General features: G+C 38.2%; 1 protein-coding gene across 1 annotated transcript in view; it reads left to right on the forward strand.

Moving 5' to 3' along the window:
- The window catches only part of KCNQ5 (potassium voltage-gated channel subfamily Q member 5), a 617,705-nt gene that overhangs the window by 87,281 nt on the left and 503,883 nt on the right, over positions 1-26,541 (forward strand). The window lies entirely within an intron of this gene.

The following is a 26,541-nucleotide window of genomic DNA, read 5'->3' on the forward strand; positions in this document are numbered from 1 at the left end:
CACTTGGGCCATCCTCCACTGCCCTTCTGGGCCACAGTGGAGAGCTGGACTGGAAGAAGAGCAACTGGGACAGAGCCGGCGCCCCAAATGGGACTAGAACGTGGGGTGCAGGTGCCGCAGGTGGAGGATTAGCCAAGTGAGCTGCGGCGCTGGCCTAGATTGCTTTTCAGCTACTTTTTCTCCAAATAAACTGACGTAATCATTGTTTCTGTTGTTTCTGATGACTTCTTGTTTTTTTCCTGTCTTTGCTCAGTTTATTTCTATCACCTGATGTGCTTTCATTACTTTTTGGGTTCAAATCCCATCCACATCAATTTCCTTAACTGCACAGTGAGATGATGACATTCTTGGTACTTGCTTCCTAAGGTGTCCTAAATAATCATTTATTTACTTCAGTCTAGATGGCCCAATTTAGAGGACAGATACCCTGGGTCATTAGAATTCACTGCAAGTCTGCTAGGCATCAATAAGGCTAAACCACTGAAATTAAAGCTAGCATATATCTTCATGTTGGTTTCATTTACTGCTTTTTTTAATGTTTGATAAGTATGGTTAGGACAGACATGCTTTGCCAAGCTACAATAGCCTCTACAGAATAAAAGTAATACCATTTAGTTCCTTGTGTAGATTTTGTTAAGAATAGGAATGTTTGAGTAGGTGTAGACTGAGATGTTGGAACACTTTTTTGTGCAAATATTTTTAAAAATATTCCTAGAGGATTTACTGTGGGTTTTTTTTATGTAAAGCAAAGCGAATAAGATAAAAGAAAACTTGTGAAAGTTAATGTCTTCTATAGGATTTTATCGTCAGTTAAGAAAATACAGTTGGAGGGAATTTTTCAAAGAAATTATCAGACTTAATTTTTAACAACAGGAAAAATATATCAGATTTTATACTTTAAATACTTAAATCTAAGAGCTAGTTTTTAATATTGTGACCATGCTAGCTGGTACAAATTCCCTGAAATAAATTATCAAAATAAGAATTTTAGTGCAAGATAAAAAATTATATTCTACTGGGTATTCCTGTCTCACTTTTAAAAAGTAGAGAGAGTTTTATATAAAAATTTAATCACAAAATAAGAATAGCAGACTATTTAGATGAGGTATTACGGCTGCACAAATTGATTTTGCAATAAGTATTTGACAAATGTTTGCTTCATAAAGAGCTTGATTAACTTATTTTGGAATTTTGATTGAAAGATTAAACAATATAAGAATTAAATTGGATAAAATGCCACTCAAAATGAGGTTGTATTTTCTCTATTAATAATGGAATATTGAATGATTTAAAACAGATACACCTTGTTGGCTATTGTAAATATCACCATTCTTATCTCTTCATTTGTTAAGCAAAAGTACTAACATACCATGAGAATAATCCCTGAAATGGAAAAGACATTTTCTTTGTAAATTGAAGTTCTGGTAAATTTAATATTTTACAAAATATCTTGTAACAATGGAAATCTAAAAGATGTCTGCTCTAAGGAAAGAATCAAAAAGATGCAGTTATTCATCCAGTGACGATTTCTTAGTGCTTCCTGCATGCCAGGCACTGTGACAGGCACTCAGGATGGAGATGAATTATAACCATCAGTCCTCAGAAATGTGCAGTACAAGGGAAGTAAACATTCCTGTAACCTGGTACATTCAATACAAGTGATAAATGTTCTATGAATGTGTGTGTGGGATACAGTGGAGGCACAATGGTAGTGGACTTACTTTATCCATGGGCCCTTGATGTGTTCTGAATTTTTTATTCTGTATGTTATAATACATTCCTATATGTACATATGTTCACGATTGAAGGTCTGAGTACATATGTGCATATATATTTAATTGGCTTATGAAAAACAGTCCACAACCATTTATTTTCTTATTCTCATTCCTAAATCACGTCTTGAAATTAGACTGAGAAAATGGCAGTGCATATCAACCCCTTTAAGCAGTAGGCTCTTTATTTTAGTCAAGTCCTAATGCAGTAACCGAATTGGTGTTGTGGTGTCTTGAAAGCAGCAGGGTACCTTCCTAAGTATTCAAATTAAAACCAAAGCAAAATTTTACCAAAAAAGAGAATGTGATTACTGCAAGTGTTTGTATCAGTGAAGTACAGAATAGTTTTTCATAGCAATCCACATCATCAAGGATGGTAAAGTGACATCTTTTTCCATTTCCTTCTTGTCAACAGAATCATGCTACTATGAATAGTGAAAAACATGAAGAGATCCATAGCAATTGAATCATTCTACTGGAATTGCACTTAAGATACTTTTAGGGAAAATTTATTACCTTAACTTTTTGTTACTTTTCATATCAGGGACTAAGGTATTTAACTGATATCATCATACCAACTATGAGATGGGATTTGTTTGCATATTTGCAAAGCCACCTACTTTTAAAAGGTTTTAGCCTTTTCTTTTACTAAATTTGAAATTTGGAATCTCATTAATTTTACTATCTCACTAGACAATCAGTGCTGATAAATACTGTTTAAAATATTTAGGCACATGCTCTAATTAAATTATTATGTCAGTATCAATTTTTCTTGATAATCAGAGTATTTTGTAAGTGATCATTTTTGCCTCATTTGTAGCTGTTATCCAGCTTTTGATTATATGCATGTGTTTATACATTTAAAAAGTCATGATTATACTTTATAATCTAGATTTAGTTAGAAATGAAATAAAATTTGTATTTGTTATTGAAATGAACAGTATTTAAAACATTCAAAAATAGCCCTTCAGAAAAAATTGTGGTCTCGATAAAATGCTTAAGTATCAATTTATTTCATAATCTTTGAATCTCCTGGAATTTAAATTATACATTAACCTGACAATAGTTAATTTAGAACAGAATATAAGCTAGATACCAATTATAATTTAAATGTATGTGTTGAATGGTTCAGTAGATACATAACTTTAATGAAATCCAAATCAGAAGCATTTGCTTTCACTAGCTATCCAGACCAAGTGGACAAGCATCCAAGGTCCACAGCTGACATCTGGCACTTTCATGCAATCAGTCAACATATTCAAGAGTCTTGCCCTGACCTGGCTTGTTACCTAAATTTAGCTCCAAAACTGTGATTTTTCCCCATTTAAGATTCAGATTTTCCCAACCAATTTTTTTTTAATCTTGAAAATGTGCCCCCACCCTTGATAACTCCCATCATCTGCTGTCCAACTGCTAGTCTACTTTTGGATAAGGTCATAACACCCCTTTGAGTTCAGCCACCATTTTTAAGAAATCCACCTCCTACTTACCACATCTTTTATATGTTCCCCCACTGATTTCCTGCCATAGTTCTGGAGAAACTGCTTTCTCGCAGCTCCTAAAGAATTCTCTTCCTCCTTTGTTTGGTATCTGTCATGCTCATTTCAGCCAATTCTACTTTGGGTCTTTGTAGGTAAGTTCTGTGCACCACTTGAAAGGTAATTTTTTCTTCCTGTGCTTTTTCAAATACCCTTCCCACCTTCAGGGGCATGCCAGTATCAAGGTAGGACATATAGACTCATCGATAATATCTTCTATTGTACTTCAGTGATACTTTCCCTTACCATGGACCCAGCTTTAGAGGAGAAGGAGCTCCATTTAGCTTTCTCTTGATCCCCATAGAGGATATAGAGACACAATAAGGTGCTTAATGAATACTCATTAATTCAGTAAATTTTAAAGTTTACTGTGAAAATTATATGTCTTGATCATAAAGAGTTTTGGCCCTCAAAGGAATATGTGGAAAAATCTAAAGACATTTTTGGTCAACAGAACTAGAAAGGACGTCCTACTGACATCTAATGACCTTGGATGCTACTAAACTACCAGCAAAACACAGGACAGCACTGCAATGAATGAGTGCTAATGTCAATGAATGGGTACTGCAACGTCAAGAGTACCGAGGTTAAATCTTGCTTAAATAGATGTTATATTTGACTGAAAACAACAAACAATCGTATATATTTTCTCAGAATAAAGAATCTCTAGGGATTCAGTCATTGAACACAAATACATGTAATCCCCCTCTTTCTTTCTACTGTGTCTGATTAAAGTAATACTCCAGAGATAGCCAGGAGTGATCTGAAAACTTAGTTCTTTCAGCATTCACATGGCTGCTCCACAAAACAAAGATAAACTGAATCTACACTGTTTTTATCACAGTACTTTGATTTTTTGGTTGCAACTATGTTTATTGTTGCTAAATGTACCTTTGATTTTTTGCTATTCACCAGTCTTTACCTTTTATTATTCCTATGATCTTTTGGAATGAAGTTTTGCTTTGTTTTTGCCAATGTATTTTTGATACTTACATTTTTTTAACTTTTATTTAATGAATATAAGTTTCCAAAGTTCAGCTTATGGATTGCAATGGCTTCCGCCCCCATAACTTCCCTCCCACCCACAACCCTCCCCTTTCCCACTCCCTCTCCCCTTCCATTCACATCAAGATTCATTTTCAATTCTCTTTATATACAGAAGATCAGTTTAGTATATATTAAGTAAAGATTTCAACAGTTTGCCCCCACATAGCAACACAAAGTGAAAAAATACTGTTGGAGTACTAGTTATAGCATTAAATAACAGTGTACAGCACATTAAAGACAGAGATCCTACATGATATTTTTAAAAAATTGATTAATTTTCTATGCAATTTCCAATTTAACACCAGGGTTTTTTTTTTTTTTCAATTTTCAATTATCTTTATATACAGAAGATCGATTAAGTATATACTAAGTAAAGATTTCATCAGTTTGCACCCACACAGAAACACAAAATGTAATACTGTTTTAGTACTAGTTATAGCATCACTGCACATTAGACAACACATTAAGGACAGATCCCACATGAGATGTAAGTACACAGTGACTTCTGTTGTTGATTTAACAATTTGACACTCTTGTTTATGGCGTCAGTAATCTCCCTAGGCTCTAGTCATGAGTTGCCAAGGCTATGGAAGCCTTTAGGGTTCGCCGACTTTGATCTTATTCCGATAGGGTCATAGTCAAAGTGGAAGTTCTCTCCTCCCTTCAGAGAAAGGTACCTCCATACCACCCTGAATGCGCCCGATCTCGTCTGACACTTACATTTTAATCACAATTAAATGAGAAATCCTCATCCATATTTTTCAAATAGTTGCTCATATGGAGACCATGTATTTTGTTAGTATTAAAATCTGAAATGAAAAGGAGTTAGGTTAGAGCAAAATTTAGAAAAAGAAGTTGAAATATAAAAAGGAAGCTTCTTTTGGATGGTATTAAAGACATGACATTGTTTGGAGTTCTTCCTTATTAAAAGAGAGAGAAAAGTGGGGCTGGCATTGTGGCTCACTTGGCTAACCCTCCACTTGCGGCACCAGAATCCCATATGGGCATTGGGTTCTAGTCCCAGTTGCTCCTCTTCCAGTCCAGCTCTCTGCTGTGGCCGGGGAGTGCAGTGGAGGATGGCCCAAGTGCTTGGGCCCTGTAACTGCATGGGAGACCAGGAGGAAGCACCTGGCTCCTGGCTTCAGATCGGCGCAGCACCCACTGAAGCTGCTATTTGTGGGGTGAACCAATGGAAGGAAGACCTTTCTCTCTGTCTCTCTCTCTCACTGTCTATAACTCTGCCTGTCAAATAAGTAAAAACAAAAAAAAAGTCTTAAAAAAAGAGAAAAAAGTTACATTTAGGGTTATTGAATGAGTAATTTTTTTTCAAATTTTCCCCTAGATGCAGAAATGAAAATAGCAAATGAAAAATGGCAATGAGTGCAGTTCCTCTTTTGTATCATTCATGTATTTTTCTTATTTTTTAAAAAATATTTATTTTAAAGGCAGAGTTATAAAGACACACCCACCCACACACACCCAGAGAGAGAGAGAGAGAGAAAGAGAGAGAGAGAGAGAGATCTTCATCTGTTACTTCACTCCCCAAATGGCAATAACTTCTAAGACTGAGCTAGGCTGAAGACAGGAGCCAGGAGCTTCTTACAGGACTTCCAAGTGGATACAAGAGCCCAGTACTTGGGTGGAAGTGGAGCAGCTGGAACTTGAGCTGGCACCCAAGTGGGATGCTGGCATCACAGGCAATGTCATAACCCACTATGCCACAATACCAGCCTCCCATGGATTTTTCAATGGGTACTCAGATTCCTAGCATGATATTTTGGAAATATTACATATGTAGTTTTTATTGTTATGCTTGATTTTGACACCTTCCAAAATAATAAATAGTCTATTTGTAAGTATTGATTATCTTTCGTTCTTTTTAAAGATTCTTTAACATAACATAGACATAGATAACATACCCACTTTCTTAGTAATGGTTTGGTGACAGGAGTCTTTCTAATTGTATGCTTTTATTGCCTTGTTTTTAGGACATTTATTTCAATCTATAGAAAACACCCAGATAATTTGGTCTTGGAATCTCATTCATTGGTGAACTCAAGACATTCAAATAAACACTAATCTGGGGTTACACTTGGTCCTTGGAGAGGAAATATTTCTAGAAATAAAAATACTATTATTTTCTTTCTCCTATAATTTTCATAGCACTCTGATGGCAGTTTTATGGCCCCTAACAGAGATTTGGCCCAGAAAAGACATGCTTAAACTGAGGGTGTACCCCTGTTAAATCAAAATAAATTGAGAAATAGCTAGAACTATAACAACTTCTCTTGATGTCCTGAAAATTGTTTCAAGATGTTTTCTATAAACTTTCAATACTTTCACTACTTTTGCTTTTTTTAAAATTTATTCATTCAGCATATATTTACTAAGTATAATCCATGTACCAATGACTAGGTCTTGAGTGCTGGTGACAGGTGAGCATACTGGTCATTCTTCCTATGCTACAGAGATTACAGCATCACAGAGAAAACAGATAAGCATCAAATAACTATGCCTTTAGTCCATTCAAAAGAATACATATTGAGTGCCCCCTATGTTTTGGACCCCTACATTTAAAGTACATTTAAAGAACCCAGTGACTGAATCCATGAAGCTTATATGCTGGTGGACAAATAGGACAGTAGACAAATAAATAGATTTTATTGTGGAGGGTGGTGCTAGCAATAAAAATGAATGTTGAGGCATGGAAAATTTGGGCATTGGGGATATTATGTTTAAAGTCACAGTAATCAGAGAAGGCCTCTCCAGGAGAAGATATTTGAACAGAGACCTGAATGAAGAAAGATCTCATCCTGACATGAAAACAGAAGTTTAGACAGCAAGTGCCTGACTTATTAGAGAATTAGCAAGAGAAATGAAGTGAGTGAAGGGGAGAGCTGTAGGAAGTAAGATCAGAGCAATAGGAAGGGGCCAGATCTTAGAAAACAGGCTGGTTATTTCAACCTGAAGAAAGTGTACTATAACAAAATGCAAGATCTTAAGAGAATATGTAACTTGGAGCCCAATCTGAGGAATCAGGGTAGGATTCCTTTAAGACCTGAATTGTTCCTCTCCCCACATCCTCAACCCTCCACTGAAAATTCACTTAATTTCCGATGTGGCTATATATGTAGATAAGGCCTTTACATATATAATTAAAGTTCAGTAAGGTCATAAGGATGGGGCTTTAGTTGAGTATGACCAGTGCCCTCCCAGTAAACAGTGGAAGCAACATAAAAGAAATGTGCATATGGAGGAAAGGCTGTGTGAGATGCAGTGAGAAACAAGGTGGCTGTGTGCAAGCTAAGCAAAGAGGCCTGGAGAAACCAACCCTGCAACACTTGATCTTGGTCTTTGAGCCTACAGAACCAAGGAAATAAATGTCTGCTGTTTAAGCAGTTTTTAAGTATTTATTTGTATTTATTTGAAAGGCAGAGTGTCAAAGAGAGATAAAAATTTTCCATCTGCTGGTTCATTCCACAAATGCTCACAACAACCCAGGCTGTGCCATGCCAAAGCCAGGAGCCAGAAACTCCATGTGGGTCTCCCACATGGGTGGCAGGGACCCAAGTATGAGAGCAATCATCTACTGTCTCCTGAAGTGTACATTAGCCAGAAACTGGATCGAAAGCAGAGGCAGGACTGAGACCCAGGCGCTCTGATATAGGAAGTAGGCATCCTAAGTGGCATTTTAACCTGCTGAGCCACTATGCCATCCCTGAGCAATTTTTAAAGCTTACAATTTTCATAAAAGTTTAGGCTTCTGGGCTAAAACTTTTTGTTTTCTTACTAAAATACCCAGCCCTGGAATTTGGTTACTGAGGTTAGCTGACTCACACAGCTTCTCTGAGGAGGTAAACTTTGGGCTGAAATCCAAAGAATGGCTAGGAGTTAAGCTCCTGGAGAGAGGAATAGAGATCAGCATGGGCAAAGGATGGAAAGCATTTGGAAGGTTTGAGAATCAAAGAGCAAGGGTTGGCTGAAGCCAGAGGGCAAGCATGAGAGCAGTGCATGTGGAATGAGAGAAGAGGAAGGAAGCCAAATCATTCCAGGTCTGCTGGGCTCTGAGAAGGGGTTTAGCCTTTATCCCAAATGGCTGGACATGATCAGATCTGCATTTTAATACATCATCTGGCTATGTAGAACTGGAGTAGGGAAAAAGTACATCTCTTTAATGAGAGATAAAGCAACCTGCAGAGGGATGGTGGCAGTGCAGTTTGAGAGAATACTTTGATATTTATGATGAAGTTGATGGGATTGGTCCTATACTTCTGGGTTTTTTAGGAAGAAGGAAATTTTCTAACTTAAAGTTGGTATTCTTTTTTTTTTTAATGATTATTTATTTGAAAGGCAGAGTTATTTAGAGAGAGAGGGAGAGACAGAGAGGTCTTAACAACCACTGGTTCACTCCCCAAATGGCTGCAATGACCCGTCCTGGGCCAGGCTGAATCCAGAAACCACGAGCCAGGAACCAAAGATTTCTTTGGGTCTCCCAAGTGGGTGCAGAGACCCAAGAATGTGGGCCATCCTGTGCTGCTTTTACTGGTATATTAGCAGGGAGCTGGATAAGAAGTGGAGCAGCTGGGACTTGAACCTGGGACCACGTGGGATGCTGGTGCTGCAGGCTGTGGCTGAACCTGCTGTGCTACAGCACTGGCCCCCAAAATGCTATTTTTGAGGTGGACAATACTGGAGTCAAAATGTTACGCCCTCTCTACCAATACCATTTGTTGAACTCTGCCAATACTCTTGTTGAACTTGAGATGCTTCTGAAACTTCCAAGTAGAGAATTAGTCATTGGATGAATCTGGAGCACAGAGAACAGATGGATACAGGAGATATAAACTTGGAGGTCAATCGTGTGTGTGGTAGCTGAAACCTGCTACAGTGTCAGTTCTCCGTGAATACAAATTTTATCTGTTTTTTAATCTGTTGTATCACAATATGCAGAAGGCATTCAGCACATACAAATATTTGTTAAATGATTGAAATACTTAGGGAGAGATTTTAACATGAAAGGAGTATCAGGTCTGGAATTAAATCTGGTGGAATGACAACATTTATTGGTAGGGAGAAGATAATGAGTTTATAGAGAAACCAACAAAGGAATAGTCAGAGAGGAGAAGAAATCCATACAGTCTGAAGTTTGAGAAACCAATAAAAAGATGTTTCAAAAAGACAAGAGAATCCATCTTTGGAGTGAGTGGCATGCAGCATCAAGCCTCGCACAACTTTTAATCCCATCACCTGGATGGGCTTTATAAATACTTCTCTGTTTTTCACTGTTGTCAAACTCAGAGTCTGAGTGTTTGATTACTTACATGTAATTTTACCTGACACAATAGCTTCTAGAACTATCATTGAAAGCACATCTCTGACACATTCCCAGCATGAGTTCATGTATACTTACAGAATTATTCTTCATATTAAATTATGACCATACTGACATTTGGGTAGAAGTGTATTCAACTAATAGAACACTGGTAGCTTGCCTTGACAGGCTCATTAGGAGTATCCTCCACAGATGAAAGTCCAGTGAGTTTTTGCTTTGCTGCGTATTCCTTTTAGTTCATACTGTGCTTGCTTATACTTTACATAATAAGGACTTTATTAAGTTCATGTATAACCACATGATGAGTTCCAATTAGGATTTCAATGAACGATAGAAAAAATTATTTAACCACCTATACACATTCTCCAAAAAAAGACTGAATTAAAGGAAAATTGCATTTGGTAAAGATTATAATGAATTTTCAGGTTGGTGAGTATCCTTTATCTAGCTCTAGTTATTCTCATACAGCTTCTTGTGCCTTGCAGCAGAGCTGAGAGCCCTTCTGGGGACTGTTGCTCACACTAATGAACATGGGTGTTTTATAACTAAATTGAGGTCACAGCTCTCTGCTAGAGATTAAGGATATTTACCAGAAAACCTTGCCAGTCCATCTCATCTGAAAAGCCTCTTCCTTGAGACAGATAATTCACTTGACTTTTACTTATTACTCACAATGGAAAGAATAAAAGTCATTAATTAGTCCTTAGTTTAAATCTCAACTGCAGACTGTAAATATTTAGTTTAAGGAATACATTTTCTTCTCCCTTCCTAACTTATTTTTCTTCAACACACTTTTTCATACTTGAGATGTTATTATATATTTATTACTTATTTGGTTTTGATTAGTTTTCCACGGGAAGATAATCTTTGTGAGAACAGGAACACTTCCTCTCCGTTTACCATATTTCCAGACCCAATACTACACCTGACATATTATATGTGCTCAGTAATATTTATAGAATAAATAGACTTAAAGTCTGATGGCAGAAGGAATGCATAAAACTATTGGTGTGGGGGCTGACATTGTAGCACAGCAGGTTAAGCCACTGCCTGCAAGACTGGCATCCCATACGAGCACTGGTTTGAAGCACAGCTGCTCTGATTCTCATCTAGCTCCCTGCTAATGCACTTGGGAAGGCAGCAGAAGATGGCCCACGTACTTGGGCCCCTGCTACCCATGTGGGAGATTTAATTGAATCTCCTGGCTCCTAGCTTCAGCCTATTGTGGTCATTTGGGGAGTGAACCAGCGGATGGAAGATCTCTCTCCCTCTCTCTCTCTCTCCATGTGTGTGTAACGCTGCTTTTCAATAAATAAATAAATCTTACTAAAATAGTGTTGGTTGGGTTTGTAATTTAATTGGAGATGTGATTTCTGACATCAAGTCATATCTGTGAAACTAAGCAAATATTTGGGCTTGCTAACATCTCTAGTTGATCTCTCCTAAGTTCCATCCCCATGTTAGATGTTCCCCCTTGAAAGTTGAACAATTATTTTAAGTCATTATATGTCAAACAAGTCAGTATTGTTACTGCAAATTACCTCAACCCTCACACCTCCTACTCATCAAGGTTTTTCTTATCTTTGATGAAAACATCACCATCAACCTGCTCTTTCAAGCTGCAAAACTCTTTTATTTTGGATTGCCAACCAATCACCAAATGCTATCAATTCTGCTTCTTCAAGGTCTTTTACATCCATCTCCCAAACCATTTTCCTTCCTTTGTAAAATGACTTCCTTTTCCTGCTAGCTCCAGTAACCTCTTAAGGAGTCCTTTAGTCAGTCTCTCTCTTTCTCTCTCTCTCTCTCTCTCTCTCTCTGTTATGTGGAACATAGATCATTGTGTGTGTTCTTTTACTTTTAAAAAATTTTATGTATCTGTTTTTAGACTGAACAATTTTTAGCATTTTGCGATATTCACAACATATGTAACATTATATATATATACACATATTGCTATTTTTCTTGAAAGTGGGAATATTAGTATCATGTAACATGGGATTCATGACAAAGACCATAAAGTGAAGGAAGAAGTGTATATACTGATGCTATAACTATTATATATAATATATATTATATATATATAATATATATATATATATAAATATTGAAGACAATATTTACAGCTGCATACCAAATACAACATTCACACCTTTTTTATTCTTTACATATATATATATTAAGTTGTCCAGTTGGTATTCCATATTGTGAGCCAATAATTGTTAAAATAGGATAATAATTTATATGGAAATTAATAAGCCAACATTAGTTAACTTCTCCACTTAAGGAATAAATACTCCAATCCCAAATGTGGCTTCTAGTCTTATAGAAGGGTATGGAGAGTAGTGAAGATTATGATGCTGCATTTCTCAAAAATTATCAGACATTTATTTTTTCAAATTTTTATTTTTATTTTTTAAAGATTTATTATTTTGCAAGGCAGATCTACAGACAGACAGAGGGAGAGAGTGAGAAAGAGAAGTCTTCTATCCTCAGGTTCATTTCCCAAATGTCTGCAATGGCTGGACCTGCGCCAATCCAAAGCCAGGAGCCAGGAACTTCTTCCAGGTCTTTTACGTGGATGCAGGGGCCCAAGCACTTGGGCCGTCTTCTGCTGCTTTCCCAGGCCATAGCAGAGAGCTGGATGGGAAGTGGAGCAGCCGGGTTTCGAACTGGCACTATATGGGATGTAGGCACCACAAGCGGAGGATTAGCCTACTCACCACAGCACCGGCCTCAAATAGCAGAATAAAATGAGCTCCTTCAGATGATATTCCAAGACTTTTACACATGGACTTTTTTTTCTTTCCAGCTTTATCTCCAGCCATTCACCAAATCTTAAATACAGACGTGCTAGATAGCTGTGCTGTTTCCAGTGAGGTGTACACATCATCTTGATGTGTGTCTTTTTTCATCCCATTCCCCTAACTGGAAAGAATTAGCCTTTCCTCTTTCACACGTAATGAAATCCCTTTCATTCCTAGAAGCTTGACTCAGATGTCAGTTCACCTATGAGCTGCTATCCCAGGTAGAATTAAGCCTTTTCTCTTCACACATAAACTTCACTTATACCTCTGTAAGAGCACTTAAGCTGCTGTGGAATAGATTCTGAGCTCTTTAGAGATGTATACTCTGAGTCTTCCTTATTGTTGTTGTTTGAGGTCTCTAATTACAGAGTCTTAATCTTTACCTAATCATCTATTTGAAGTATCAAGTTCACACCAGCTAGTGTATTTCTAAGGAGTTCCTATCTTTCTCCCCATATATTCTGTAAAGTGCTAGCCATGATTGTGCAATGCAGTATAGCTGCTGTGCCCTCTTTCTCCAAAGTTCTTTGTCTCTGATCTGCAGCACTGGAAGAGCTTTATATAACCCATTTGTTGGGAGCCCCTGATGTTCCTTGGAGATCAAAATGAAAATGAATCCTCCACTACACTGGGAAAAAAAGCCTTCATAGCCCACCCCATGTAATACCTTGAAATAGTTTGTTTTCCCTTCTTACTCTGATACAGCTCAGGAGCAGGTGCTGTTGTATTTTGTGTTTAATGTTGTGGGTGACAAAAGGACATGAAAATATTTTTTATCATAAGTATGGATAGTGGTTGCCTCGGGTATTATTCAGTAACTGCTGTGCTTTCACTAATCAGCATCAGATTCAGAATTTAATTGTCAGCTGGTACATGTCAGAATTGCTTCGTATTCTAGCTGATTTCCAACAGGTTCTAAACAGTAGCTGCTAATATCGAGACAGTTCAAAAATGGCAAAACTTGATTTCTCTTTAATATCTTGAGGATCATATTCATGGGCACCAGGGAGTCTGGCAATAAATCTAATGGATCTTTGCCAGCATATTTAGAATAAACAAATTAATGCTAGCAACAGTTTTCTAACAGAAGATAATAAAGGAAATGGGCAAACAAATAAATGTAATGAAGAAGAAACATGTAGTCTCTGTAAGCAGATTGTTTTTGTGTTAAGTAGATGGAACTTCTTAAATGTAGGCAGGATTTTTAAATTACACAATTTTGCTAAATAACATAGTATTTGCCCCTATCATTAAGTGGTTATCTTTCTGTTAAGGCCAAAATTACATTTAAATGTGTTTTATTACAAAGAATCACTTTTCAGATTATTTACTAGTGAATATTTCTTTAATTGGACGGAGGGGACTGGGAGAGTGAGTCATCCCTAAGGTAGCCAGCTCCAGGTGGGTCACTGCAGTGTGAGATTAACTCCTGTCCCTGTACCGGCTCTGAGATCACTGAAGGACTCCTTGGGTGTTTGTAGTGCACAGAATGATCGCTATCTGATGTATTCCATGTACAACCAATCTCCTAACCTGTCCCAAACCCCCAGGCCAAATCCTTCTGGGGTGGGTGTGGGGAGATCTGACTTCACCTGGCAAACTTTGGCTGCTAAGCACAGTTGCAGAGCTGCGTATGCTGTTGGCTGTTAAAAAAACTGTTTGTCCTTTGAGTATTACAAAGCCTTTCTTTGTATGTAAATTTAGCAAAGGTCTTGAAATATAGAATGAAAATAGAGGAACGAGCAATTCCTGTCTGCCTTTGCATCATAGTGAGAGTCCTTGGCATTCAAAGAATGGACATGTAACTTACTCTGAAATATAGATATATAAATTTATTTTTTAAAGATAAGTCATTTATAAGATGTCGCAAAATATACTTAACACTATTTGGCTTTTTACTGTGATACTTTTAATAATTAGATAATAAATGCTATGAAATTCTAATGGTATCCTAATATTAACTAGGTTATTAAAAAGAATAATTATTGCATAAAGTTTGAATATTCCAACCTCAAGCTTTCACTTATGTTAAGAAGTCTTACATCTAAATAAAATAATTTTCTCCATAATGTATTTCAAAATTGAAAAATTTGATGTTTATGGTATAGTTACCTTTCTGTTATCTGTAAGATTGTAAAAATGTATTTGTGATCATAATTGAACACCTATTTCAAGACAGTAAGAACTTTTACATTTTGTCAAGGATGATAAATTAGATAGAATATTTTCTCATAAAACTAGAATTTGAATCCAGAAACATATTTGCATATAGTACAGACAAAACAATAGATTTCATGTTTATTTTAATTTTGAAAAAATAGATATATCAAACATTTATAGTTCATATAATGTACAACAGATTACAAGATTAGATTAGATTAGATTAACAGATTAGAAGTTAGTTAGTGAGGGGCAGATTTTTTTTTCTTTGACAGGCAGAGTGGATAGTGAGAGAGAGAGACAGAGAGAAAGGTCTTCCTTTTTGCCATTGGTTCACCCTCCAATGGCTGCTGCGGCCGGCACATCGCGCTGATCTGAAGCTAGGAGCCAGGTGCTTCTCCTGGTCTCCCATGCGGGTGCAGGGCCCAAGGACTTGGGCCATCCTCCACTTCCTTCCCGGGCCATAGCAGAGAGCTGGCCTGGAAGAGGGGCAACTGGGACAGAATCCAGCGCCCCAACCGGGACTAGAACCCGGTGTGCCGGCGCCGCAAGGCGGAGGATTAGCCTGTTAAGCCACAGCGCCAGCCAGGGGCAGATATTTGAAACAGCTGTTAAGATATTGCTTGGTACACTCACATCTTATATCAGAGTGCCTGGTTCAGGTCCCTGTTACTCTGCTTCCAATCCAGCTTCCTGCTAATGCGTACTAGGAAAGGCAGCAGAAGATGGCTCAAGTACTGAGGTCCTGTGTCTCCCACTGGAGAGACTTGGATTTAATTCTGAGATCCTGGTTTCACCTGGCTCAGGCTTGCTGTTGTTGGGCATTTGGGTAGTGAACCAGTGGATGAAAGATGTCTTTTTGTTTGTCTTTGCCTTTCAAATAAAGTGAAAAATGAAAATTAAATTAAAAAAAGAAGGTAGCTAATGAGCTCTTCATAATGTTCTTACACATTAATTCTCAAAACTTTCATGTTCTTCAAATCTATACCCTTTTTGATCTTTTATTGAATGAAAATGATGTTTATAACAGATGGCACCTATTTAAAAACATTAGGTTACCATACTTAAAATAACTCATAACAATAACTATGAATTTCATCTAATAAAGGAAATGTCTTTTCTAAAGAACACCTAAATTACATTAAAACATCAAGAAGACTTATTATCTGGGGTGTGATATAAACAAATAAGAGAGCAAACTATATATATGTCTATTAGGAAGAAAGACTAGGGCTTAAAGGAAATTATATAAAGAATTAGCTGTGGGGAAAGTTATAAACTGAATGTGAAAAAAAAAGCAGATCAGATCAAATCAAATTGTTCTTTTCTCAGATACATTGTATCTATTTGTAGATTATTTTCCAATCTATTATTAACAAAGTTTCACTTCTGAATGAATAATTTTGAAGGGTTTTCAGCAGTGTCCAATGTGGGATTTACCTAAGAAATAATAATAAATAGGTAAAAAAATTCTTTTACAATGTGTCTTTAAGGAGTAAGTATAAAACACTGACAGCCAAGAGCATCTGCATTTAAATTAGACAATGGGGGTTGATAATAAGCTGATAAACTTTCCAGTTACTGCACTGATATTGCTGTTGCTTAGAGATATTATACAGCTCTTGTTTAGAATTTACTTTTAAAAGCAAGTTATGAATCACATAAAAATTCCTCATATTCTAGTTTCGTCTCATTCTTAACCAAATGTTATGACTCACTTTGATTATTTATATTGTATATGTATTTTTCATAGTCCTCCCTCCCCAAATAAAATTCACCTTTCAGATGTATTTAAAAGAATGAAATACAGTTCTGAAGGAAATTAAAAGGTGATTTTGATGTATTTAAGTAGCTGTTCATGACAGTAAACCTGTAAATCACAAAATCACTGTTTTGAAAAAAAAAAGTGATTCTTTGAATGTGTAAGATTTAGTACTCTTAAGTATAGTCCTGTTTCCATTCACTTAGTTACTTGTGTGATTGAATTACTATAATATGAAAAAATTATTCTCACCATCCAGGGTTTTGTTTAAGGTCATTTGATTAGTTGAATATTTATTTGGCTTTCGCAGGAACAAAAGCAACTGGAAGGGATTGGTGCTGTGGCTTAGTGGGTGAGGGCCGCTGCTGGCAACCCCCGGCAGCCAGTGCATTTGCCAGTTCGAGTCCCAGCTGCCCTACTTTTGACGCGGCTCAGGTGGTGGCCTGGGAAAGGCAGCTGAGGATGACCTGGTGTTTGGGTCCCTGCTGCCCACATCAGGGATATGGATGAGGCTCTTGGCTCCTGACTTCAACCTTGCTGAGCCCTGGCCTTTGTGGCCAACTGGGGGGTAGGCCGGGGGATGGAGGCTCATTTGCTGTCTCTCCTACTCTCTTTCTCCTTCCCTCTATTCTTCTTTCTGTAACTTTGACTTTCAAATAAGTAAATAAATCTTTAAAAAGCAGTGAGTGAAACCTTGCTTGAAAAGAGCCTTTCTGGGAAGGCTCTTTGTGCAGCTGGTAAGAGGCACATTAAGGGGTTGGTGCTGGCCGGCACTTCGGCTCAATAGGCTAATCCTCCACCTGCGGCACCGGCACACCAGGTTCTAGTCCCGGTCGGGGCACCGGATTCTGTCCCAGGTGCCCCTCTTCCAGGCCAGCTCTCTGCTATGGCCCGGGAGTGCAGTGGAGGATGGCCCAAGTGCTTGGGCCCTACACCCCATGGGAGACCAGGAGAAGCACCTGGCTCCTGCCATCAGATCAGCGCGGTGCACCGGCCACGGCGGCCATTGGAGGGTGAACCAATGGCAAAGGAAGACCTTTCTCTCTGTCTCTTTCTCTCACTGTTCACTCTGCCTGTCAAAAGAAAAAAGGGGGGGGGGGTGGTTGGTGCTGTGTGGCGTAGCAGGTAAAACCACCATCTGCAGTGCTGACATCCCATGTGGGTGCCAATTTGAGTCCTGCAGCTCTACTTCTGATCCAGCTCTCTGCTATGGCCTGGGAAGGCTGTAGAAGATGGCTCAAGTCCTTGGGCCCCTGCACCTGCATGGGAGACCAGGAAGAAGCTCCTGGATCCTGGCTTCAGATCAGTGCAGCTCTGGCTGTTGTGTCCATCTGGGGAGTGAACCAGCAGGTAGAAGATCTCTCTCTCTCTCTCTCTCTCTCTCTCTCTCTCTCTCTCCCTCCCTCCCTCTCTCTCTGTAACTCTGCCTTTCAAATAAATGAATGAATCTTAAAAAAAAAATTGCACACACATCCAATATCAGAGTACCTGAGTTTAAATCCTGACTCCACCTCTAATTCCACTTTCTTCTTGGTGCCTACCCTGGGAGATAGCAGATGATGGCTCACCCATGAGGGATACATGGATTAAGTTTCTGGGTTTCTAGCTTCATCCTGGCCTAGGGTACCTGCTGAATGTATTTGAGGAGTGAACTATTGGATGGGAGATCTCTCTATATCTATCTTTGTCACTTTACATTTAAAATTTTTTAAAATGACAGGTAAGCAAATAAATTACCAAGTAAATAAAAGGACTTCTCCATGCTCTTTAATTAATTTCAACAGGAGCTTTACTTTTCAAAAATATTTTTATTTATATAAGATGAACAAATTTCATGTATTTCTTATATACAAATTTGGAGCATAGTGGTATTTCCCACACTACCATCCATCCCCCGCCATGCTCCCACCCTCCCTCCTGCTTCCTTTCTTCTTTTGCATTTTCATTTTTACAATGACACTTTCAGATTAGTTTATAATCGTAAGTTTAACCCCCTCAACTAAGTGAAGAATTCAACAAATAAGAAGAAGAAGAAAAAACACTGTTCCTCAGCAGTAGAAACAAGGGCTGTAAACAGTAGTCAGATCTCAAAATGTCAATTTTGCTCATATGCATTGCATTTTTTGTATCCTATTAGTTACCTCTGATGAGGGAAGGCATTATATTTGCCTTTTTTGGCAAATATATCATTTCCAGTTGCATCCCTTTTGTTGCAAAAGACAGGATTTCATTCTTTTTTTGGCTGGGTAGTATTCCATCATGTGTATATACCACATTTTCTTCATCCAGTCATTTGTTGATGGACTTCTGGGTTGATTCCAACTTAGCTATTACAAGAAGTCTTTGCCTATGCCAATGTCTCTCAGAGTTTCCCCAATGTTCTCCTCTAGTAATTTGGTGGTATCAGGTCACAGATTTAGATCCTTGGTCCATTGTGAGTTGATTTTTGTATAAAGTATGAGATAGAGGTCTTGTTTCATACTTCTTCATGTGGAGATGCAGTTTTCCCAGCACCATTTGTTGAAGAGACTGTCCTTTCTCCAGGGATTGATTTTAGCTTGTTTGTGCAAGATTAATTGGTTACAGATACTTGGATTGATCTTTGGAGTTTCTATTCTGTTCCATTGGTCTACATGTCTATTTTTGTGCCAGTACTTGGTTGTTTTGTTTATAACTGCCCTGTAGTAATTCTTGAAGTCTAGTATTGTGATTCCTCCAGCTTTGTTTTTGTTTAAGATTGCTTTAGAGTCTAGCACACAGGAGTAATTTGTTTTCTTTCTTTCCAATTTGTATCCCTTTTATTTCTTTTCCTTGCCTAATGGCTCTGGCTAAAACTTCCAGGACTATATCCAATAACAGTGGTGAGAGTGGACATCCTTGTGTGGTTCTGGATCTTAATGGAAATGTTTCCAGCTTTTCTGTGTTCAGTATGATGCTGGCTGTGGGTTTGTCATCTATTGCTTTGGTTGTGTTAAGAAATGGCCCTTCTATACCCACTTTGCTTACAGTTTCCATCATGAAAGATGTTATATTTTATCAAATGCTTTCTCTGCATTTATTGAGATAATCATTTTTTTTAATTTGTTAATGTGATATATCACATTTAGAAGCTTTTCTTTTTACTACTTAATCTTGGATACCACATTTTGTAACCATTAGGTTAATTGCCGCAGGTTAAATTTATTTTCATGTATTTATGATATGGACAAGACCATGTTTCCATCAGTGGTGGATGACTATACAAAAGTTCTTCAAAAAGTCCATGAAAAGTGAATATTATAAAAAACTTATGCATGGAATTCTTTGGTTGCAAAAATATTTTGCATCAAAATAAACTTAGTCTTTAGTTCCATTTTTCTACAAAGTATTTGAAGTAATTTTGTGTCTAGTGTTTTTTGACTTTTATTTATTTTTATTGACATCTCATATTAGTATGATTTATTTGTTACAACTAATGAACTTCACTCAAATTTCCCTATTTTTTAAATCCCAGCTCCCTCTATCCCTCCCCCCACTTCTATCCTAACTATTCTGTGTTCAAATGAGTTGTTTGGTTTTATTTGTGTTTTAGCTCTCACACGTGAGGGTTAAAGCATAGTATTTGTCTTTCTGTGCCTGGCTTATTTAACTTAATATGATGTCCTCCAATTTTATCCATTTTGCTACAAATGACAGTGTTTCATTCTTCTTTATGACTGAATTATATTCCATTGTGCATATATACATCACATTTTCTTTATTCTTCTGATGGGCTATTTTGAAAAGACAGAAAATACGAAATGCTGATGTGGATGTGAAGAAAGGAGAACTCTCATACACTCTTGGTGGAAATGTAAATGAGTACATCCACTATAGAAAAAAGTGTTTAATTACCATATTTTGATTGGATGTTGAATTTCAGATACTCACTGTGTCATGTTTAGATTTCCTAACATTTGACTGAATAGTTCTACTTTGGTGAGACAGAGAGTTATTATGTTTTTAGAAAAGCAACCATTAGAGAATAGATTACAGGGATACTTACTCATAAAGTGATGTCTAAACCTCTTATTCCATTTTATTCAGTTTTCCCTGTGTCATATCAAAGACACTATTTAAATTCATTTATGTATTTGATTAGCACAATATTTATTAAACACCTACTATATTCCAAATAATTTTCTAGGGATGAAAGAAATAGCTATACAAAACAATTCTCCTATTGAGTTTGCATTCTGGTGGGAGATATGATAATGATTCTTGAAGATACTGTAATTTATTTGTGAGCATTGTTTCTGCGTATTGACAAAATATGAATGATGATCCCAGTGTAGTAGAATCACATTGGCATAATTTGATGAACTTCATAAACGGTTTCACAGCAGAGGGTACCTGTTACTCAGTTTGAGGAAATCCAGACAATTTGAATGTCTAACAACCAGTGCATTTTCAATGTTGTTATTTATGGTGGATTTAAAGAATGGCTGAACACCTTAGATTTCCCAGTAGTTACGATAAAATGTATCACAAGGGAACAAGTTTGGGTGTTATATGCTTTTAGGAAATAATGCATGTGAGGAACCAGTACAGGAACAATAATTTTGGTACAATATTTAACAAAGGCTACAGGCTTTGGTACTCCGTTATCTGCACATTTAAAGGGAGATAGGAAGCATCAACTAAGTTATTAGTTGGTATTCCCTTGCTGTGAGAATACCTCTACATTTTTACCATCCTTCTAAAGCACAGAGATAAAAATTGAGTGAATATTATCTGTGTGTGTACTCATGAATGAGATTCTACAAAAGCATGAAAAATATTCTTACCATTAAGGAGGCATTGGAAAAATTCCTTTATTTCTTAAAGGCCATTTGTTTAGCAGCATATTGACCTGGCTTTCACAATACAGTAGTATCAACAGTAGTTGGAATCCTGCCTTAGAGTCTTCCCCAGCATGACCTCACATGACTCTGTCCCAATCAGATGTCACACTGCCAGTCACCAGCTACATACCTCTAACAGGGCAAGGACTGTGACGTATATATGCATCTCTTTCACCTTCCACAGCCACCCTCAAGCATACAATAGTGCCTCATGCATGGAGCACCCTTATGTTTTCACAAACTGACTGGCAAAGAGCTTTAAAGAGCCTTTTCTTCCTTGCCTTCGATTGTTAACAATTTTCCTTGAGTGACTCCTGAGAAGCAGAGATTGCCCTGGCAGCCAGCACCTACAGTGCTACCTCCAGTAGGTATCCACAATCTTATAAGAGAATTCTGATGTCTAAGAGGATATGAATAGTTAATTATGTTACAAACGTAAGCCTCATCCTTTTGCTGGTCTGCATGCTCTGCTTGCCAGTTTCCATCAGCAGTTGGTGGCATTAAGCAGCAGCTGCCTTCTCTTTATCTCGCTTTTCACTTGGAGATTTGGGAGATAAGCCAGGTCTTGAGACTCTTCCCTTCTGCTCCTTCTTATGGTCTTATTTGAAATCCTTTCACTGATTTGGGGTACCAAGACAAGGAGGGGCTTGAAAAAAAATGATAGTTTCTCCTCACTCCCCAATACAAGATCTGTTTTCAGCCTGATTTTGTATGTTCTTGTGTTTCATTAGTTGCTCTTTTTGTGATGAAATGTGAAATTGTTTTAGCTTTGTTTTCTAAAAATAACTCCAAAAAAAGTTACAAACATGGGTATTAAGTGCAGTCAATGAAAAAAGCATACTAAAGAATTGGAGAAGGGTATTTGTTCAACCTCCATTCATTCATTCATTCATTCAATAACTAGTGACTGAGCATCTCCTGTTTGTCAGGATCTTGGGGGCACAAAATGATGAACAAGACGTAATTCTACTTCCTTAGAACATGCAGTTTAGATGAGAAAATTGTAATCTTGCCCTGAGCAACAGAAACCTGAACTCAGATGTTTAGACGTGTACAATGCCACATTTCCAGACAGGAAAGTATTCTGTCTTTGCTGTGAGAAGTTATTTTGGAAGACTAGTACAGTATACATTGAGGGGAAAGTTAGAAGCAGAGATCTCTCCAGACACTAAGCATCCCTTGTGGTCCCATTCTATCTTCCACTTCCAAAAACACCTCCCCCCTCTCATGGGTTCCTCTGAGTGTTTCCCAAACTTCACTAAATAATGATAAAACAACAGAAAAATTCATTAAGCAAAGTTCAGCTCTATGATAGTAATACTGCATTCAATTCTCAGAGCAGTGAGATGATGTAGTTATTTTACTGATGAGAATTCTAGGCACTAAATGCCTATGCCAAGGAAGGGCTCAAAGCCAGGTCTATGTGACTGCAGAACCATGCAGTTTGAAAGTCTTAACTTTGGAGCCTGCTGCTTAGAGACTCTTCTCTCTGAAGGTCACATCTCACCTTGGCAGTTATGGCCCAGTGGACCCTCTTATGTCCTCTCTGTTAACTCCCTTCCTTCTTCAGACAATCCTCAAGGATTGGAAAATGCAGTGTTACTTCCATGTTACTTCCTAACAGAAACCCCAGACCCTTCTAGCACCAACAGCAGATCTCTAGACCTCTCTAAGGCACTCACTCAAGGATTGACAGCCCAGACTTTGAGCTCCATGGCTTAATACCATAGAACCGGGATCAATCACAGGTGTCCCAGACTACGAAAGGATTTGTGAGAGTCTCTTATTTTTCTCCATTCATTTTCTTCCTTCCTATGTCTGGTATGTAAAATAAACTCTGGTAGTGACTCAGAAATGTTGAGTCAAGGTTAAAGACGTGATCCAAAGCCACATCTGTTCAGCGCTCAACACAGTGATCATTATTCTACCATTTGGCCTCCGGAGTGTCCTGTTTCCCATCATGAGGGACTTCAGAAGTTGTGCATTCGAGTCACTGTGTTAGTTTTTTACAATTTTATTATCTTTTCCTTTGCTTTTTTCTGTTATAAGTGCAAGCTCACTTAACCTTCTGGTAGTTTTCTTGCTTTTTAATCTACCATGGAATGAATAATTGGATTTTAAAATGTTTTTTCACACAACATCTAAATGAGACCTGACAAGATTCTCAGAGATAGAATTCTCTGTGAATTAATTACATTAACTTAAGTTTCTGAATCTACCAGATATATTATTGCTCCCCAACTTCCCAAAAACTTTTTGGTTGTCTCTCAGCTATATCATATCATTTGTGTTGCCAAGTCCTAGGAGTAAGTGATTGGTGGAGATATTTGTTTTTCTCTTGTTCCCACAGCTTCTAGGAAAGATTTGTGATTTTCTTTAATTTCTTTCCTATTTATCCATTTTCCAGCCAAAGGAGTTACTGCTATCATGTAAAATTCTTTTGATAAGTAAACCATTAGTATAGAGTGATATGTGATGTTTGATGTGATCTGTAATTGCTATATTCATAAAAATCCCAGAAATGTACAGTGATAAGGAATTTTAGAGATTAGTTTGCTGGCCTTCTTATTTTCAGATTGAGAAAATGCAGACCATAGAGATTAAAGGATTTGTTCAAGGTCTCAGACAGAGTAGACCCAGAACCAGGAGAAAATCCCAACCTCTGGATCTTGGTCCATTATTTTCCTTCTCTCAACACATATTTCTTCTTTCTTTCTTTCTTTTTTTTTTTTTTGACAGGCAGAGTGGACAGTGAGAGAGAGAGAGAGAGAGAAAGAAAGGTCTTCCTTTTGCCGTTGGTTCACCCTCCAATGGCCGCCGCGGCTGGTGCGCTGTGGCCGGCGCACTGCGCTGATCCGATGGCAGGAGCCAGGTGCTTCTCTTGGTCTCCCATGGGGTGCAGGGCCCAAGCATTTGGGCCATTCTCCACTGCACTCCTGGGGCATAGCAGAGAGTTGGCCTGGAAGAGGGGCAACCGGGACAGAATGCGGCACCCCGACCGGGACTAGAACCCGGTGTGCCAGCGCCACCAGGCGGAGGATTAGCCTAGTGAGCCATGGCGGCGGCCCGCATATTTCTTCTTAAAAAGAGTCAGGAGTATGTATTAAATAGTTATAGACCTCATATGTAAGTTTTACAGTAGAATAGTTAATCTTTTGTAGGTTAGTATCCTGTGGAGGACACAACAGCAAAGTAGAAAGTATGTGACTTCAGAAGCCAGGAAGACAATGACCCACAATGAGTGCTGTCATCTTCTAGCTGTATGATATGGGAAAAGTTATCTAGTCCCTCTGAACTCCAGTGTGCTGCTCTATAAAATGGAAATATAATACTAAACAAGAATAGCTTTTGACTTTGACAAAGGAATTAATATGAAAATATAATGCTTAGGGCCGGCACCGTGGCTTAACAGGCTAATCCTCCACCTTGAGGCGCCGGCACCCCGGGTTCTAGTCCCAGTTGGGGTGCCGGATTCTGTCCCGGTTGCCTCTCTTCCAGGCCAGCTCTCTGCTATGGCCCGGGAAGGCAGTGGAGGATGGCCCAAGTCCTTGGGCCCTGCACCCGCATGGGAGACCAGGAGAAGCACCTGGCTCCTGGCTTTGGATCAGCGAGATGCGCCGGCCGCAGCGGTCATTGGAGGGTGAACCAACGGCAAAAAAGGAAGACCTTTCTCTCTGTCTCTCTCTCTCACTATCCACTCTGCCTGTCAAAAAAAAAAAAAGAAAGAAAATATAGTGCTTAGAACAATGCATTACATATGGTAAAAATCCAATAAATAAGGTGTACAGTTCTCAGATACCTTTCTGTTTATCAAAAACTGGTAGTTTTTCCTTAATGTTTAAAATGGTGACTTTTTATTATATTATTATTTTCTATATATAATAAATCTTACAGATTAGTTTGTGGATAAGTTGAAATATTTTCATGTTTTTTTTTTTTTTTAAATCTTGCATGGATTGGAAAAGAGGGATGGTAGCTCTATACAAAGACACTTTAAGTAATAGATATCATAGCCAACCATTTCTCAAAGCATGATCTTTCATCACTCACATCAAATTCATCTGTGGGGACTGCTTTAAAAAGACCAGGAGAAGAACCTGGCTCCTGCCATTGGAACAGCGCGGTGCGCCGGCCGCAGCGCGCCAGCCGCGGCGGCCATTGGAGGGTGAACCAACGGCAAAAGGAAGACCTTTCTCTCTGTCTCTCACTGTCCACTCTGCCTGTCAAAAATAAAAAATAAAAATAAAAATAAAATAAAAAGGAAGGTTCCTTGGGTCCATGACAGACCTAGGAGGTGAAGGTCTCCAGCGACAAAGGAGTCTGTGAATCTCTATTGAATAACAAACTCAACATATGATTTTTACCATTGTAATTCTTGAGACTCATTACTATAGATAAGTCATTCTCAATGTCAGATCTCTTGATCTAAAATGCACGTATTGCTTTAATTATGCTGTTTTATTTCCCTGTTTTAAAAAAAAAAAACTTCAGGAGCTCTCACTAATCTTTAATTTGACAGCAGTCATCTCCTGTCAGGCTGTGTGAACTCTCCTGTCATTGCTGTTATGGACAGAAAGTGTCCCCAGGAAGGTGTCCATGTCTTAGTGCCCAGAATTTGGGAATATGATGTCTCATATGACAAAGAGACTTTGCATGTAAACTTGAAGTAAGGCTCTTGAAACAGGGAGGCTACCCAATGTCATCACAAGACAGGAGAACCAGTTAGTACATGACAACAGAAGCCAGCGACTGGAGTGATACCAGGAAGAAGTCCTGAACCAAAGAAGACACACAACCTCTGTGAGCTGAAAAGGGAAAGAAGAAGATGGTCCCCTCAGAACCTGCAGAAGAAACCAGCCCAACTGATACCAGACTTCAGCCGTGTGAGGTGTGAGACCAACCTCCAGAACTTTGAGATAATAGGTCTGTGTTATTTTAAGCTGCTAAGATTAAGGTGTCTTCTTACAGAAGCAACACAAAACGGGTACCTTTGTTTCTCCAAGTACAGCCCTCATCTTTCCAGAGCCTTGGTTCCTGTCTCACTGGTTCCTGCCTGCACCCTAGGCTGGCCTTGCCCCTTCTCACCTCTGACCGTGGTGCTTCCTTTTACTCTCCCTCTGTCCCTTATTTCTACCAATTTTCTGATGTTCTCAACAAGAACTTTCTCCTATTTGCCTAAAAGCCTCTCTTGACTCTCCCAGCCAAGAATGAAGGCAATCAGAATTTGTGCAATGTGTTGGGACTCTGACTGTGATAGATTC

This window comes from Lepus europaeus, chromosome 3, assembly GCF_033115175.1.
Source record: "Lepus europaeus isolate LE1 chromosome 3, mLepTim1.pri, whole genome shotgun sequence".
Lineage (NCBI taxonomy): Eukaryota > Metazoa > Chordata > Mammalia > Lagomorpha > Leporidae > Lepus > Lepus europaeus.